General features: G+C 47.0%; 1 protein-coding gene across 1 annotated transcript in view; it reads left to right on the top strand.

Annotated features, from left to right (window-relative positions):
• The first annotated feature begins 4,626 nt into the window (after positions 1–4,626).
• Positions 4,627–15,838, top strand: part of Gaba-b-r2 (gamma-aminobutyric acid type B receptor subunit 2) — a 182,484-nt gene continuing 171,272 nt past the window's right edge. Inside the window, exon 1 of the mRNA XM_078182739.1 lies at positions 4,627–5,447. The gene's annotated coding sequence lies outside the window, so the exon portion shown is untranslated. The remainder of the gene's footprint in view (positions 5,448–15,838) is intronic.

The following is a 15,838-nucleotide window of genomic DNA, read 5'->3' as shown; positions in this document are numbered from 1 at the left end:
TTCGCGGCCTCTTGTTCGTCTCGATCGTAAACAAAAAAAAAAAGAAATGAGCCAAGTGATCCCGATCGATCCAGAAAGTGAAACTCGGGACGGATCGCTTGTTATCGAACCGGCGATCGATTATCTACACGGTCGAACGGTATAGTCAGGAACATCGTTTGGAACATCTCGAGTGGGATACGTGCTCGGTTTTCGACGGATGATGATTTTCGCCGCCTCGACCGATCGTTGTCTTTAAGGATTATTTAAACGATCGAGGAGGGTGAGCGCGCAAGAGCCGGAGAGACGCGTCGCCGGCCCACCTGGCGGTCGAAGGCGCGAACTAAGACAGCCCCTGATAGACGGCAGGCTGGTTATCGTGGCTGCAACCGAGACGCGGTATAAAAAATGCATCGGGTAAGTGCACGCCGGCATTAAACTCTTGTTTTATGGATGCCACGGAATTCCTTTTTTTCACGTTTTACAGGAACGTGTCAGCGGGACGCGGCGTTATACTTTTCGAGGGCATCGATTGCTCCGAAGGTACAGGGGTGGCACGCGGGTGGAAGCGACGGTCGAACGGTATCGTTTTCGAATGCAATAAGCGTCATTCGCCTGTTTAATGCGTGGAACAACTGTTCGACGTTAATAAACGTGAATTTATGTCGGGCGCGGCGCGCACCGTTGATCGAACGTGTCGGCTCCGGGGGATGAAATTTTAGTTCGCGCCCCTTCCCGACAGAGGGTCGCAGCGATATTCGGCACACGTTCGCGTTACCCGATACGAATACATAATTAAATAATTAACTAACTCGCAATTAATTTACTCTTAATCGAGTAATACATCATTTACGCCGCGAGTCCCGTTACACCGGTTTAAGGTGCATCCAGCCACGATGGAGGGTCGTTGACAAGCACGGCGCCACATATTTTTCGGAAAAACCGGAAAATATCAGGAGAACAGTGGAACGATACTGGTTCCCCGCGTGGTGGACACGCCGGAACTCGAAAACCGAAAGAATTCCGACGAGCACGTCCATTTACAAATGAATAAATAAACACGTAACTTCATTTACCGACGGGAGAGAATGTACGCTAATTAAACCGCGGATTTTACGAGTTTCCGACAAAAACGGAACGAGCGTAATTTAAAACGGCGCATTAAAACAAACTAAGAACGTCGCCGCGTTGATTGCGACTTATTTAAATGATTCAGACACCAGCGACCCGTCTCTCTCGCCTCGACAATTGATACAAACAATTTTTATTTCGCATAAAATTCCACAGTTTAATAATAATAATAATAATAATATTAATAATAATAATATTAATAATAATAATAATAATAGTAATAATAATATTAATAATAAGGTAGCAGCTACACTGGAGAAAATATGAAAACTTGGAATCGAAAACGGGGGATTTAAATCTGAAAGGAATGCATTCGAAATGTAACCAGATTACGCGAGACGAAGACGCGTTCAAGCGTCGTCCGTCGATACGTCGGACCCGGCCAATTAAAACGGGACAAAGAGCATCCAATGGGAGAATGGAAGTTTCAGTCGGCCCAATAATTAGATAGCGCCGAAGATCAGAGGACGACGGCTACGTTTCGAGCGGCCGATTAAGATCATCGGCGAGGCACTTCCCGTGGAATCGACGAGGCGGATCCTTCTCTTGACAAATCAGCGAGCCCACTTGATCGGGATAGAAGCAAAAGCGAAGAGTCTTTTAGCGACGAACGTTACGTGGACGCGATGTAGGCTGGCCAGATACGATCGAGGTTATTTGGCCCGCTGTCTTTCACCGGGCGCAGATAGGGGACGAAGGGCAATTTCTGGGCTAGCGACGTCCCTGGGTCGGGTGCCGGTGGATCCGGGGTCGCGTTAAAGATCATAATCCCGAGACTGTAGTCATAAACCAGCGAAAGTCCTGGTGAAAAAGCGCGTCGCGGAGCGGGGAGATTTAGGAGCCGGTGATCGAAGCAGCGAACCGGAAGTGCTCCATCTTCGGCGATCATCCATTTAAATCCTCCGGGGACAAATTCAGATTACATGGAATGGAGTATAAAACGGACCGGTTTAAACAGCTCCCCACTTGTGTCCACGTTGGAGCCTCTGGATTAAAATGACGCATGGAGAAAGGATGTCCAAGAGTAGGCGAAGGTGATCACTGGTACCACGTTCCCATTGTTCCTGCGTTCGCTTCACCTGACGTCAAATTCAAATTGTTAACGCGGCCGAATAAAACAGTCGAAACAGCTCCATAACTTGAATCCACGTTGGAGCATCCAGATTGAACCGAGGCGGGGAGCAGGACATCCAAAAGCTAATTATGAAGCAGCCATCTCTACGGATAGCCTGTCTCCATTTATTCTACATTATTTGCTCTGGGTGGAAGTTCGGGCAGATTAGCTACAGTATAGAATAAAGCAGAGAGTAGTTTAAAGCAGCTCCAGTTGGACTCGCGTTCGGGGGTCCAGATTGAACTAATGCACGAGGCGAGGACGTCCAAGTGCTAGTTATCGGACAGGCTACCACAGATACGGCTATCTCCGCTGTTCATCCGTTTGCTTCCTCTGCCTACAAATTCGGACGGATCGCCAACGCGAGAGAACAGAACAGACTCGACTCAACAGCTCTCGCTTCTGTCCACATTAGAGAGGTTCGGGTTAAACTAATGCATGGGGCGAGGACGTCCAACGGCTAGTTAAGAAACGGCAAACAACGGATACCCTATTCGAACTGTTAATCCATTTGCTTCCTCTGGGTACAAACTCGGGTAAATTACCTATGGTTAGAGCAGCCTGCTGGATTAAATAGTTTCCACTTGCGTCCACGTTAGAGCGTTTACCCTTTGCTACGGTAATATCGTGTCAGACTCGTTAAGAAGATTTCGAACGTAATCTACTAAATATTGTTTTTACCGTAATTAATTTTACTGGTCCGTCGTTAACGTTTAAACACCAAAGGTTACCTTGTAATAAATTTTCTGTCCGGTGCAGGAGTTTATTGGTAACAATTTATTCCACAGTAACTGTGAAACAAGTGCAAGGGATGGAACTAACGCATGGGGCGTGGACAACCAAGAGCTAGTTGACGAGGAGGTAACCATAGATGCCCATCATTCATCGATTCGCTTACATTAACGACAAATTGAGATGTAGCAGCTGTAACGGTGAACAAACGAGACTGGTTCGATCAAAGTGTCCCTGCTTGTTTCCAGAGCTGCGTCGAAGGGGCTGGATTCGGATAAGAGTGGGGGGTGGGGGTGGGGGGAGCAAGGAGCCTTGCTAAGACAGCTCTCTTCAGTTCTAGTCAAATCCAGCATCTTTTGTCGTAACCTGGAGATAAGCGAGACTACTTTGACCAAACCAGTTTCATTAGTTCTTTACCTTACTTAGGCTTACTCGTGCTACCATGAAGTCGCCTTGGCAAGACTCCTTACTTTCCCCAGATCTAGCCAAATCCAGGATTTTACATTTCCACTTTGTTATTCGTAGAATATTTAAGTGGAAATGCTTTGATGAAATCACTCTCTTACTCTTAGTACTATTATTAAATAGCTTTAACAAAGAATACTTTGATTAAATTAATCTCGTTTCTTCTTTATTTTAATTTTAACATCACTAGTAATAATAAGTACTCTTGACAAGTTATCATATTCTCAGGACTTGTAGCATAATCTAGCAGCTTTCATAGCAACCCTCGGAACATGTAAGTGGAATTATCAGTCTCTTTTGTTTCTTGGCTTAGCGTCTTAGCGTGACTGCTAAGTATCCCATAGCAAGGCCCCCACGCTCTCCTGACTTTTACCCTATCACGGTACTTCCTACAGACACCTTATGAGTATTCCGATCGAATCCAGCCCCTTTTACTATTCGCTTTAGCGAGTCTCGGCAAGTAGCCCTCAGCAAAGCACCACTCTCCTGACTTCTAGCCAAGTCCCAGCACCTTCTATCGCACCAACCTGGGAGTAATTTTGATCCAATCGGAATCTCCTTTCGCTATTTGCCTTAGCTAAGTGTCCCGCTGACTTTGCTGACTGCTAAGTAGCCCGTCGCAGAGCTCCTTATTTCCCTCGCGGCAGTCAAAATCCGGCAGCTTCTACCAACGATCCCTGCCCCACATTAGAGTATCCGGAGCGTCAGCACGGCGCTTAAACAAACCCAAAAGGATTGTCCACCGCGTAACCCGGTTGCACGTTGTTTACCGAAAGAGGAGGCCCGGCCTGGCGTGGTCTCCCGAGGCCGAGGACACTCGCGTGCTGCGAGGCGGGTTGAACAGGCTATTGCGAGCGTGTTCGGTGTGTCTCGGGGCTGTTCCGGCGAGACGTACGACAGGAGGCGAGGCTAAATCGAGCGACATTCCTCGGCGGGGTCTTGTGCTCGGCAATGGCAGACGGCACGAGCCGAGTCGGGTCGGGTCGAGTCGAGTCGAGTCGAGTCGAGTCCAGTCGAGCTTTGAGTCGCTCGAAAACTTGCGGCAGAGAGAATATCGAATGCCCATCGCTAGTCGGTACACGCGAAGTAGAGCACGTCGGCGGTGGTACACAGGGGTGAAGGAGCGAGGGTGGCGTCAAGGCGCACGCTCGGAAGGGCGGAGGAGGATCGCGGGTGGGGGGTATGGGGTGGCTGGTAGTTCGGAGGTCTGTCAGGGGTGGGCTGTCAGTTTACCGGACGACCGTGTGAGCGCGCTGCCGCGCAGGACCAGCCCTCCATTCGCGCTGCATCCGGCGAACGTGGCCGCTCGGTCGCGGTCGATCCTCCACCGCCGCGAGTCCCACGGCATCTCGGTCCCGATCTTTCTGGGCCGATCGCGATTAAGGCCGCCGTTGATCGTCCCGTTCGTCGACGCGATCGCCGCGGACTGCGATCCGCTTCCAGCCTGCGGTGCCAGCCGCCGCGCCGTGTGCAGCGCCCCGTGGCCCTCGTCCTCTCCTCTCGCGATCTGTTCGGAAAGCGGACTCGAGGACTGGCCCCGGGGCCATGGTCCCCCGTGATCGTGCCGCGGCAGACAACGCGGCAACGCGACCGTCTATCGACCGCCCTCACTGACCGGTCCGTCTTTCGCTCTTTACAACATCTCGCACGCCTCCACCATCTCTGGATCATCCTCTCTCTCGCGTCGTCTCTCGATCTGTGAACTCTCGCGCGACCAGCCAGAGAGAATCGACGACGAGTTAAAGAGGAAAACCGGAGGAGAGTGTCCGAGAGTCTCCGAAACAGATCAGAGAGAGAGAGAGAAAGATAGATAGAGATAGATAGAGAGAGAGAGAGAGAGAGAGGGGGGGGTCGACAGTGCGCGGTGTATTACATTTTGTGGATGGTATCGTGAGCCAGCAGCAATGGGGGTGGCGACCAGTATATCAGACGTTCTCACCGCGAGAAGTCCGCCGGGAAGATAATGCAGATAAATGCCTCCGGAGGAAAGGGAGAGGAACACGAGACCAGGATTACATGCTGTCAGGTAAGCGGCCCGTTTCTTTATTTACTCGTTCGAATCACGTCGCGCCCACTCCTCCTCTTTCTCTCTCTCTCTCTCTCTCTCTCTGTCCGCCACGGAATAGATTACCTTGTATCGCTCCGCGTTAATTATTCATACCGGCGACGCTGACGCACACACACGGACGGAGGGGGGACGTTTCAAAGGATCCCGACACACACTTCGATCGGATTGAAACGCTTCGATCCGCTATCCATCTATACGGCGATCGGTCCTCGTGCCGCACAAACCTTGCCTCTCGGGGTGCACCCCCCGCCTGTGCTACCCCTAAATCCCACGAAACCGTGAGACGGCCCGTGGTAATCGAGGCTCCGCTAGCTCGTAAGATCCTAAATCCGGGATTGCGTCCGACTCTGGTCAGCGGGGCCGTTTACGACGTCACGTCCCGTGGACCGTAAGCCGCCGCGAATCCGCGTCAAGCACCATCGACTCGCGGCAACTCGCGACCTTTATTAACGGGGCCCCCGACCGCCCGCCTATCGCCCGACGGTATCCAACTGGAAAGAGGAAAGTCGAAAGATTCCACGGGCTGGAAGCAGAGCGAATTACCGCGCGGAATAATTGAATCGGCCGTCTGTCGGCCGGTGAGTGCCGTTATGAAGAGTGGCGTTTCATGGGAATAAGGCGGGAGGGGGTTGCCGGACCGCGTCGACAAAAGGGTTGAGAAACACTGCGGCGAGTATGCCCGGTGCCGCGGAGAGCAGCAGTGTTATCGCGGAGGGCCAGCCGCAGCTGGAGCGAGAAAAAGAACCGATCGAAAATTTTGTTCCCCGGTCGCGCGCCATGGCCAAGGAGAGAGCTTCTGTTTACCTTCGACATCGGGTTCAGGCCCGGTTCCCAGGCCGAGTGTCCGCTCCACGACGAATTACTCGTTCGGTCAACGTTCCGACGTAATCGCCGGCCTCGGTTTCGTGAACGGGAACAGTAAAGTACGCGCGGAACCGCTGCTCCTTTCGCGCTCGCTGTGCCGCCTGGCCGCAGCGGTGGCCCTCTCGGGGCGAGATAAACGAAAGCACGGAGGCAACAATAATGTCGCGAGCTTTGTGCGGAATCGCGCGGCCTGGCATCGTCGATCGACCGATCTCTCTCTCTCTCTCTCTCTATTTCTCTCCCACTGAGACCGCGCGACCCTAACCCCGATTCAAGGTTTCGTTAGATTTGTTTTTTATTCCACCCCTTGTGACGGGGCTCTTTTCTTCGGCGAAGGACGCGAGGCGGGTAGCGCACCGTGATTCCATTATTCACGAAACACGGTGGATATGGTTGTTAAGTATACCTTTACATCGCGGCCGGGCTCTCTCTCTCTCTCTGTCGGGGCGGCCGTGTTACAATGCGCCGCGAAGAGAGAGAGAGAGAGAGAGAGAGAGAGAGAGAGAGAGCCCGGTTGTACAGCACGACTCCGAAACACGTAAAACGAAACAACAGCCCGTATAATTAGTTACCATTAAACCAGGCGCGCTTTGATTCGTCTAGCTGGCAACTAGCGAGCCACTTCTAAGCGCGCGCTTCCTACGCGGAACTTGTTACTACCCCTGCTGCGCGCGTTCCCTCGAATTCGGCCGTGCCCGCGATATAACCGCGGATTTTACGCGTTTCCGGCGCGAACGAGCGGTCGCGATTTAAAACAATGGAAATCCACCGGGGAACTGGGGGAACGTTAATGTGTATCGCTTCGCTGAGATCATTAACGAAAGGGAAATGTGATTCGAGGGTGGGTAAACGTTGTTAAAGAAACACGCGGTTGAAGAAAAGATCGAACGATTAGAGAAAGGAACGAATGATTTAAAAAAAAGAGAGAAACAATTATACAAAGGAGTGAAGGATTAAAGGGGAGAGCACGTGATTCAATACGAGGATCGAATGGTTAAAGAAAGGAACGGATGATTTGAAAAAGCGTGAAATATTTATACAAAGGGGTAAATGATTCAAGAAAAGAACTCATGAATCGATAAAGGATCAAATGTGTAAGGAAAGAATGATTAAAGATAATTAGTTAATGAGAGGAAAAGTGTTATCGGCTCTCGCAATTTATGCAAATTAAAAGTTATCTAAGTTATTATATTAAAATTGCATAAGTAAAGTTATGAAGCAGAGTTCAACGGAATCTGTTGTATAATTCACAAGCGGAAGTTATAATTTAATTTTGAATCATTGGTTACAATTAATATCGTACGCCACGTTTCCGTGAAGAAGTCAACAGATTCATTTAAAACGATTAGTCGTTGCCAATAGAATTTCTGTAACAGAATTATCAGGAATGTTGACGCTTCAAGCTTCCTTGCCGTATCTGTCTGGTTCAGTTAAGGTACTGTTAAGATGATAGGGTGTAACTTAAACGGAATACTGGCTCACGGATAAGTGACCCGTTAAAAACGGTGGGGGGGGGGGGGGGGGGGGGGGGCCGCTGAATAAAACACAAAGATCGCAAAACTTCGGCGATGCTTCGCCAACTCTTCGGTGAAAGTTTAATTACCGAAGTAGATAACGTCGGAATCCTGGATGCTGTTTAAAGGCGGATAGGAGTTTAGAGCAGATGCTCCGTTTAGAGCAGACAACAGAGCTCTTACTCCCTTCCAAAGAGTCTGATAACGTCTTTACTGTAGGGCGAGACCCATCCCCTATTTTTCGGCGCGAGTCAAATCAGATCAAATTGGATTTGTTACTTTCAAAATTTCAAGGAACGTGCTATATATTATTATTGCTATTGTTATAGGTTTTATATTAATATTTTTACTAATATTATTTTTATGTGTTACATATTATAGAAAATAATTGAAAAGGTGCGATTACAAATTTTGGGGATTATTATTGGGTTATTACACGATCGGCAGTCCTCCTTGACAACGCTATGCATTAGTAATTTTATTTATACAATTTTAACAACATACTCTCTATCGGTGTTATCGATCAAGATGATCAAAATTACCATTAGAGATTTTTAATTACTATACCATTTAATAGTTGACCAAGAAACATTCGTCAGTACAAAATTTCAACACACAGCTCCTCCTCCTTTGGGGTTGGCCCCTCCCACTTTGAAATTTGACCCTCCCACTTTTTTATTAGACCCTGGTTCTTTTATATTGGCCCTCTACCTTTTCATTGGCCCCTCCTTTTTTATAGAGGCCTCCATTTGTATTAGCTCCTCCTTCCTTGTATCGACTCCTCCCATTTTTGTATTAGTATAGCCCATTTGACCATCTCCCTTTTGGGCTTGACACCTCCTATTTTGAGATTGTACCCTCTCTCTTTTTTATCGGGGCTTCCTCCTTTTGTCTTGGCCCCCTACCTTTTCATTAGCCCGTCTTCCTTTTGCAATAAACCTTAAGCACCGAGGCAACCTCTTTTGTATCAGCTCCTCCCTTATTGTACCGACTCCACCAATCTTTGCATTAACATCCTCCCTTTGCGGTTGATCCCTCCCACTTTTGTACCGGCCCTTCCCCATTTTGTATTAGCCCAACCCCTTTTGCGTATAGCCCCTCCCGTTTTTGGGTTTTTCTCCGCCCAGAAACTGTATGAATTTATTCTTGAAAAATTCTTTTTAAATTCAATTCAATGAAAACTGATTAACCTTCTCTTAGATACAACCAATACAAAATTAACAATTTGCTAGAAATGCAGGAATGTACTCGGGCCACGGGGTTTCCGTCGTTGGAGCCGCGAACAGGCATGAATGCCAAGAGGGCGAATCAATCGGGGGTGCCGCATGTGCCCGACGTAGCGTCTCGCCTGTGAAGTTGCCGGTGTTCTCCGGGGCGTCGCGAAAGACAGCGGAAGGATGAAATTACAAAGCACAGCTTGCAGACTGACGGTGGCGGTATGCTCGGATATGTGGAGCACCGGGGATCGCTGGGTCCCGGGGTCCCGGGATCTCCTGAATTCCTCGCGGCATATGTAAGATATTCTCCGCGGAAGAATTAATACCGGATGCCTGCTGGTTGAAATCCACTCCGAAAGCTACCCGGCCATATTTCCTCGCGAGTGCGAGACACCGTTTCACGCGACTCCTATCCTCGCGCGTTTTAACGAGAACTCGGCGCGACGCAGGTGGAGGCCCTGTCGGCGCTACCTTTGCCAAATATACTTGTAACCGTGTTTACACGCCCCCTCTAACTAACCGCACCCCCTCCCCCCTCCCCCGCCCTCGCTGCCACCGATTTCCTTGCGAAAGGAAGACGCGCCGGCAAAAACACGAATTTCGTTTCGCTAAATTAAGACGGAGACGCACGGCATGTAATATTTCCACATGGCGCTCGCTCGGAAATTATTTATTTCCTTCTTCCTTCCGTTATTTACTTCTTCGTTCACTTTTCCATTTACTTTGTATACTTGTTTCTTCATTCATTTCTTTATGCATTTCTGCATTTATTTCTCCAATCATTTCTTCTTTTTATTAATTTCTACATTTATTTCTTCATTTATTTCTTTACGCGTTTCAGTATTTATTTCTTCGTTCATTTTTCTATTCATTTCTATATTTACTTCCTCATGTATTTCATAATTTCCTTCATTTATTCCTTCATTCGACTCTTCATTCATTTCTTTATGCATTTCTATAATTATTTTTTCGTTCATTTCTTTATTCATTTCTATATCTACGTCTTCGTTTATTTCTTTATTCGTTCATCTCAGTACGATTCAAGTGACAATCGTATTAACCGTTTTCCACTTTTCCACCCTTAATAATTTCGTCGACAGAAGGAGGCAATTATCTTTCTCGCATATCCAATAACATTTCGAGTTCGCCGAAAAACGCATAAAATCCGTAGTCGAGTAATTACCCGGAAAGAAGTCCCCGAACTTCACCAATTTCCGAACACGTCGGAAGATCGACGGCTCGGCGGGGGAGGGTGAAAGTGCGATCGTGGATGATCAAGCGACGGCGATGGTACGCGGCCTGGGTTACAGCATAACTCGTTGAATGGGATAACGATCGAGAGATGGGATATAATGGCTAGTGGCGGTGTTCGCGCGGCTTTTCGGTCGCCGATAACGCTCGAGTTCTACCAGGATAATAATCGGGTAACGATAACGATCGTCCGCGATCGTGTCTGCTTCTGGGCCGCGCGCGGGGGTGGTTTTTCTGTGTCGGCGACGAGGGCGGCTGGTCGTTTAAAAATCGCCCTCTAAATTTATAAAAATCGATGGCCGGCGCGGTGACGAGGGTCGCGACGATGGAATGTCGGCCGACGAGACCCGTGAAAAATCTTCAGGATCTCGCGATCTCACGTCGATCTCGCGTGTACGTGGGCTCGTTCTTCGCGTTCGACAGCGGAGAATCGAGCCGATTCGCCGATCCATCGGAATATGGGCGAAGTGACGCGACCGTTTAGCAGAATTTTATCGCGACACGAGCCCGATAATTTACAGGAGTACAATTAACATCACTCGGGTTCGTCATAGCTGCGGGACCGTGAAATCCGTTCCCTTTCAATTAACGGTAATTAGCGAGCGATTCGATACTCGAAGCGCAAATTGCATGCACAACTTCGCTCACCCCCCCTCCGCGAAACGTGTTTGAACGTCCCCCGGTCCACTGTTCGAACACCGTTTTTCCCTTGCATCCGTTCGATGCAAGATGAATACCCCGCTGGCCAACTTTATTTGTGTAATTAAAAACGGGGTCGTCCTGCTGCTCCACCGATTGCAGGCTGCCATTACAATAATAATAATAATAATCATTATTATTATTATTATCATTATCATCGTCGTAATTATTACTAACATTACTGTAAATCATTAATTATATATTTTATAACTCCCCTGGTTTCCTTAAATTACAGTCGCAAATAAATATAGGGTAGTGGGGTGATCAATTAGGTAACTTTATATTGATCGAATAAATGAAATTATTACGAAATTATCCTAAATAAAATATTTCAAATACTATGAAATTTTCTCGTTTTTTCATTGTGTCGGTGTTTAAAAGAAATTTTTTAAAGTATCCGACACGTCGTAATGTGTTCACGATAGAAATGATTGGGTGAAATACAAAACGGAAAAGACAAGAATTTCTGAATAATTTTACAGCACGTAGAGCTTGTTAAAATGGTTAAGGGATGGAAGAAATATTTATTAGGCTCTTAATTAATTTAAACGATTTTTACTTCGACCACTTAACTTTTTACTTAACGATCCACAGCTTAGCCGTACATAACAACTTATAAACATAGAATTGAATAAAAAGTATGAATCAATGTGAAATGAAATATATAATATTTAAAAAATTATGCATTCACATTCGATAAATATATCCATTATTACTTATTTAGACACTACTAGACACTTTAAAACCTGTCTAATACAGTTTACCAATTAATTACGTTCTTATGAAGCCTGATAATTAGAAATCCAAGAAACCGAAATAAAAATAATATTTCGAAACGAAGAATATATACAACCGTCATTTGTTAATAACATTAAAAGCACACCGTTTCGTCCAATAAATCGACAACAACACGACGTCGTTAACCACTTAGCTGCGTCGATATATTTACAAGATAAATTTTCTTACGCGTTTTATCAATCATACCGAGTATAGTTTTCTTGGTAATTGTTCTTGAATTATTCTAAAGCGTGCAAAATTTACGAATATGTCGAAGCATTTTGACATAAGTTGTAGAAGAAATATTTTCATTATAACATGTAAAATTGCCATATCCTAATGACGTGTACACGCAGCTAACAGGTTAAAACAATTGCTAACCAACAAACGTGTCTCGGCGAACGTTTCATCGTTAACCGATCGAGGTCGCGTTCAGATCGAGGGTAAACTCGCGATCGTTACAAGCATTTGGGAATATCGAAGCGATGGATCATCGCGAGTCGAGGGGGGGCGGGGGGGGGGGGGGGGGGGCCCGTGGCTCCGAATTCGACCAATTAACGGGAAACCGTTTACCGCGCGTCGATTCATCGACGTTGCACGCCCCCCCCCCCCCCTGCGCCCGACGTCCCCGTTCGACCCTGTTGCTTCCGCAGGCCGAGGCAAAGTTCAAGACGTAGTCGGGGAAGTCTTTACACGATCGACAGGTCGGCCAATTTCATTAAATTATCGAGGCCCAAGTCCCGGCGGATCATCATCGGGGTCATTCCATACGGGAATCGATAGCCGGCCGCCGCTGCCGACGTCCCCGGCTACGACGACGACGACGCCGCGTCCCGCAAATCGACGCGCGACCCTCTCTCTCGCCGTTATTGTAAAAGTTCCGGGGCGAATCTTTGCCGGACTCGAATCCTCGAGCGGCGATAAAGTGCGTCGGAGGGTACGCCGCGATTGCATCCACCACTCTCGGCTGTTATTGCGACGCGGCCTTTGCGTCGCTGGTAATTATTGGACTCGTCCCCGTGTTCTTTTTTTTTTTCGCCGATGGAACGCGCGCGCGCCCCACAGAGCCGCGAGCACCGTGTCCGCACGTGAACGGTACGTGACGAATGATAAAACGCGAACGGACCATAGAAACACGAGACAGTCGGACGGGGAAGTTTTTTCAGGATTTCGAGCGGCGACGGGGATCGCGGATCGAAATATTCCGGCGAAATGAGATTGTCCCTGTCGGCGAACGTGTCCCGGAAGTCCGGTCCGAGTATTGAATCTTGCAGCGGCGGGAGAGAAAGAGACGGAAAAAAAGAGAGCGACAGAGATAGAAATATAGAGAGAGAGAAAGAGAGAGAGAAAGATAGAGAGATAGAGAGAGAGGGAGATGGAGGGAAAAAGATAGATGAAAAGAGAGAGAAAGAGGGATAGTAGGTCGGCTTACTCGAGTAGGCCACGTGGGAAACCCAGCTCATCGCGTCACGTATCCCGTGGGGGTAATAACCTGCCACTCGGTCGCAAATAATAAAACACACCGGTCACCTACGCACGCGCGGATCATCCCGATTCAACGGATCGGATAAAGCCCGATCCGCGAACCGGAACACCTAATCAACGCTGATCCACCGTAATTACCCGGCACCCCGCTTCCTAGGGAGCTGACCAGAGAACTCCGAGCCGGATTCGAACTGCGGGAATTTGCTGGCGGGATAGGGTCGCGAATCCCTCTGTCCCTAGGACCCATCCAGTCGACCTTGAATCGAGCCTTCTATTTTTCTTTTTGATATTTCTCATTTTTGTTTGTTTAACCATTCGCTCTATAGTATCGTATCAGACTCGTGATGATTTAGGGCATAATCTGCTAAGTTCGACTTGAAGTTAACTGCTGTAGTAAACTGTTAACATTCAAATATTGAAGTGAGGGTTGCGTTGCAATCACAATGTTGCAATGTTGCAATCGAGCAAAAAATCTGAGAAAAATTGAGTACGCGAGCCGCGATAGTACCTTGTCAGGGAATTAATATAAAAACAACTAATATGTTAGTTTTCGAGAAATCTTCAATTTTCTATGCCCTTTTCCATGACGTAGGAATTTTTTAAAAAAAGGGTCAGTCGAAGTAGCTGTGAAATAAATCGTAGCGCAAGGGGTCAACACTTTGCGATACGTTGTCGACGATACACGGTGTTACTGAATTATTAATAGTGCAAAGTGTAAAATACGTGAACGTATATAATGAACTTTAAAAACTATCGTTTTTCAAGTAAAAGTCGGGGCCGCTGTGATCTTTTTAAACGATACTCTGTATTTTTTACTCGGTCGGGTTTTCTCTGATGAAAAAGTCAATTCAACGACCTATATGCCACGAGGTTCGGTTAACCTTGGCCTTAGTAATTTAGAGTCGAACAATATATGTAATTACTGTGACCCAGAAATATCTGTTGCTATTTGATTGTTTCTTTGTATCGTCTATATAAATTAACAATACTCGTATTTATAAAAAGCGTGGGGAAGTGACAACAGAATATTCTGAATTTATGGTTGCAAATACAATTCGAAGATTACACATCGTGTCTGTTTCGATCAAGTCTAATCGATAATAACGAGTCGGACACGTGATAAATATTCTACGCAGGATCTATTAAAAATGAATACTATTCTGGAATAAATAAATAGAATAAATATAAATATAGAAATGGATGTAGATGAAGGCAATAATAAAGAAACAAATTTTCTTGATCCTGACAAGGATAGTAATTAAAGACAAATAAGTCTAGAAACGGAAGTAGATAAAGTAATATGAAGAAACAAAAATTTTCTGATCCTATTAAGTATAGTATTAAGGACAAATAACTCTAGAAACAGAAATGGCTAAAGGCAATAAAAACACCAAAAATTATCTAATCGTATTGAGAACAGTATTAAGAACAAATAAATACTAATAAACGCAGCGTGAAAGGCGTCGTAGTAAAGAGGGTTAAATCAATACTATCCGCATTCTTAAAAAGTTACGACCATGCAGCGGAGGATCGCAAAACCACCCCCGAAACGGAGCCGACGGGAAACTCGGGGTTCCTCCCCCCTACTTCGAGCGAAGCTCTTTTTCGGACGATCTACGAACAGCTCTTCGAACTGTCTATCCAGCGGGCATTTCCCAGAGGGTCCGCCGCGCGTTCCGCTTCCCTACAAGAGGATCGACGGTGTCGTCGGTCAAGGCTGGTGTCGGCGGTTTTAGTGCGACCCTTTTCGCGCACCGACGGAAACATAAAAAGTTAGATGATCGACGTAAAAATGCTCGTAATCGTAAAAACGTGGGCGGCGGTTCTTCCGGGCGCGACGCGGGGGGATCGGGGCGAGCGCGACGGGACGCGCGAGTCGAGTGGACGTTAACGCGCGAATGAAAAGCGGCTCGAGGACCTCTCGCCGAAACGCCGCGCCGGGGACCCGGTTATGTCGCGTTGCTTGTTTCGACGCCGCGAGTCTATATATCAATTTGCCGAGCTCCTTTTTTTTTCTCCCGACGACGACAACAATGACGGCGGCGACGGCGACGACGACGACGGCCGTCCGCGCCGAAAACAATGCGCGCTCGATCCGAATTTGATCGGGGCGACCGAATTAATCGATCACTCGCCGGCTCGTCGTTTCGGCCCAATTCCGTTCAACGATCGCTGCGCGTAGGTCGGAGCCACCTATTACAAGCTTCGATTGCAATCTTTCCCATTGTTCCTTCGAGGAAAATGATTCTCGAATGGCGTCTTGAAACGCAAACGTATTGCTGACATCGTTATACATGTTTTTTGATTTTTTGAATTTAGGTTTCATTTTTATAATTATATAAACTGTGTCTCTAAAATTAGTGAGAAAAGGCGTTCTAAAAACAGTTTTACGTGTAAGTTTAATTTTTTAGGAATAAATTTGTTAGTATAAAGAAATGCAAACTAGCAAATAATTGTAGAGATAATTAATAATATAATAGTAAATAAAAATAAATAAATTGCTCAGAGATTGTATCCGAGTCACCACTTTAATTGCCTCAGA

The sequence above is a fragment of the Augochlora pura genome, chromosome 6 (assembly GCF_028453695.1).
Source record: "Augochlora pura isolate Apur16 chromosome 6, APUR_v2.2.1, whole genome shotgun sequence".
Lineage (NCBI taxonomy): Eukaryota > Metazoa > Arthropoda > Insecta > Hymenoptera > Halictidae > Augochlora > Augochlora pura.
The sequence above is the reverse complement of the archived record's forward strand: the minus strand, read 5'-3'. Positions and strand labels throughout refer to the sequence as shown.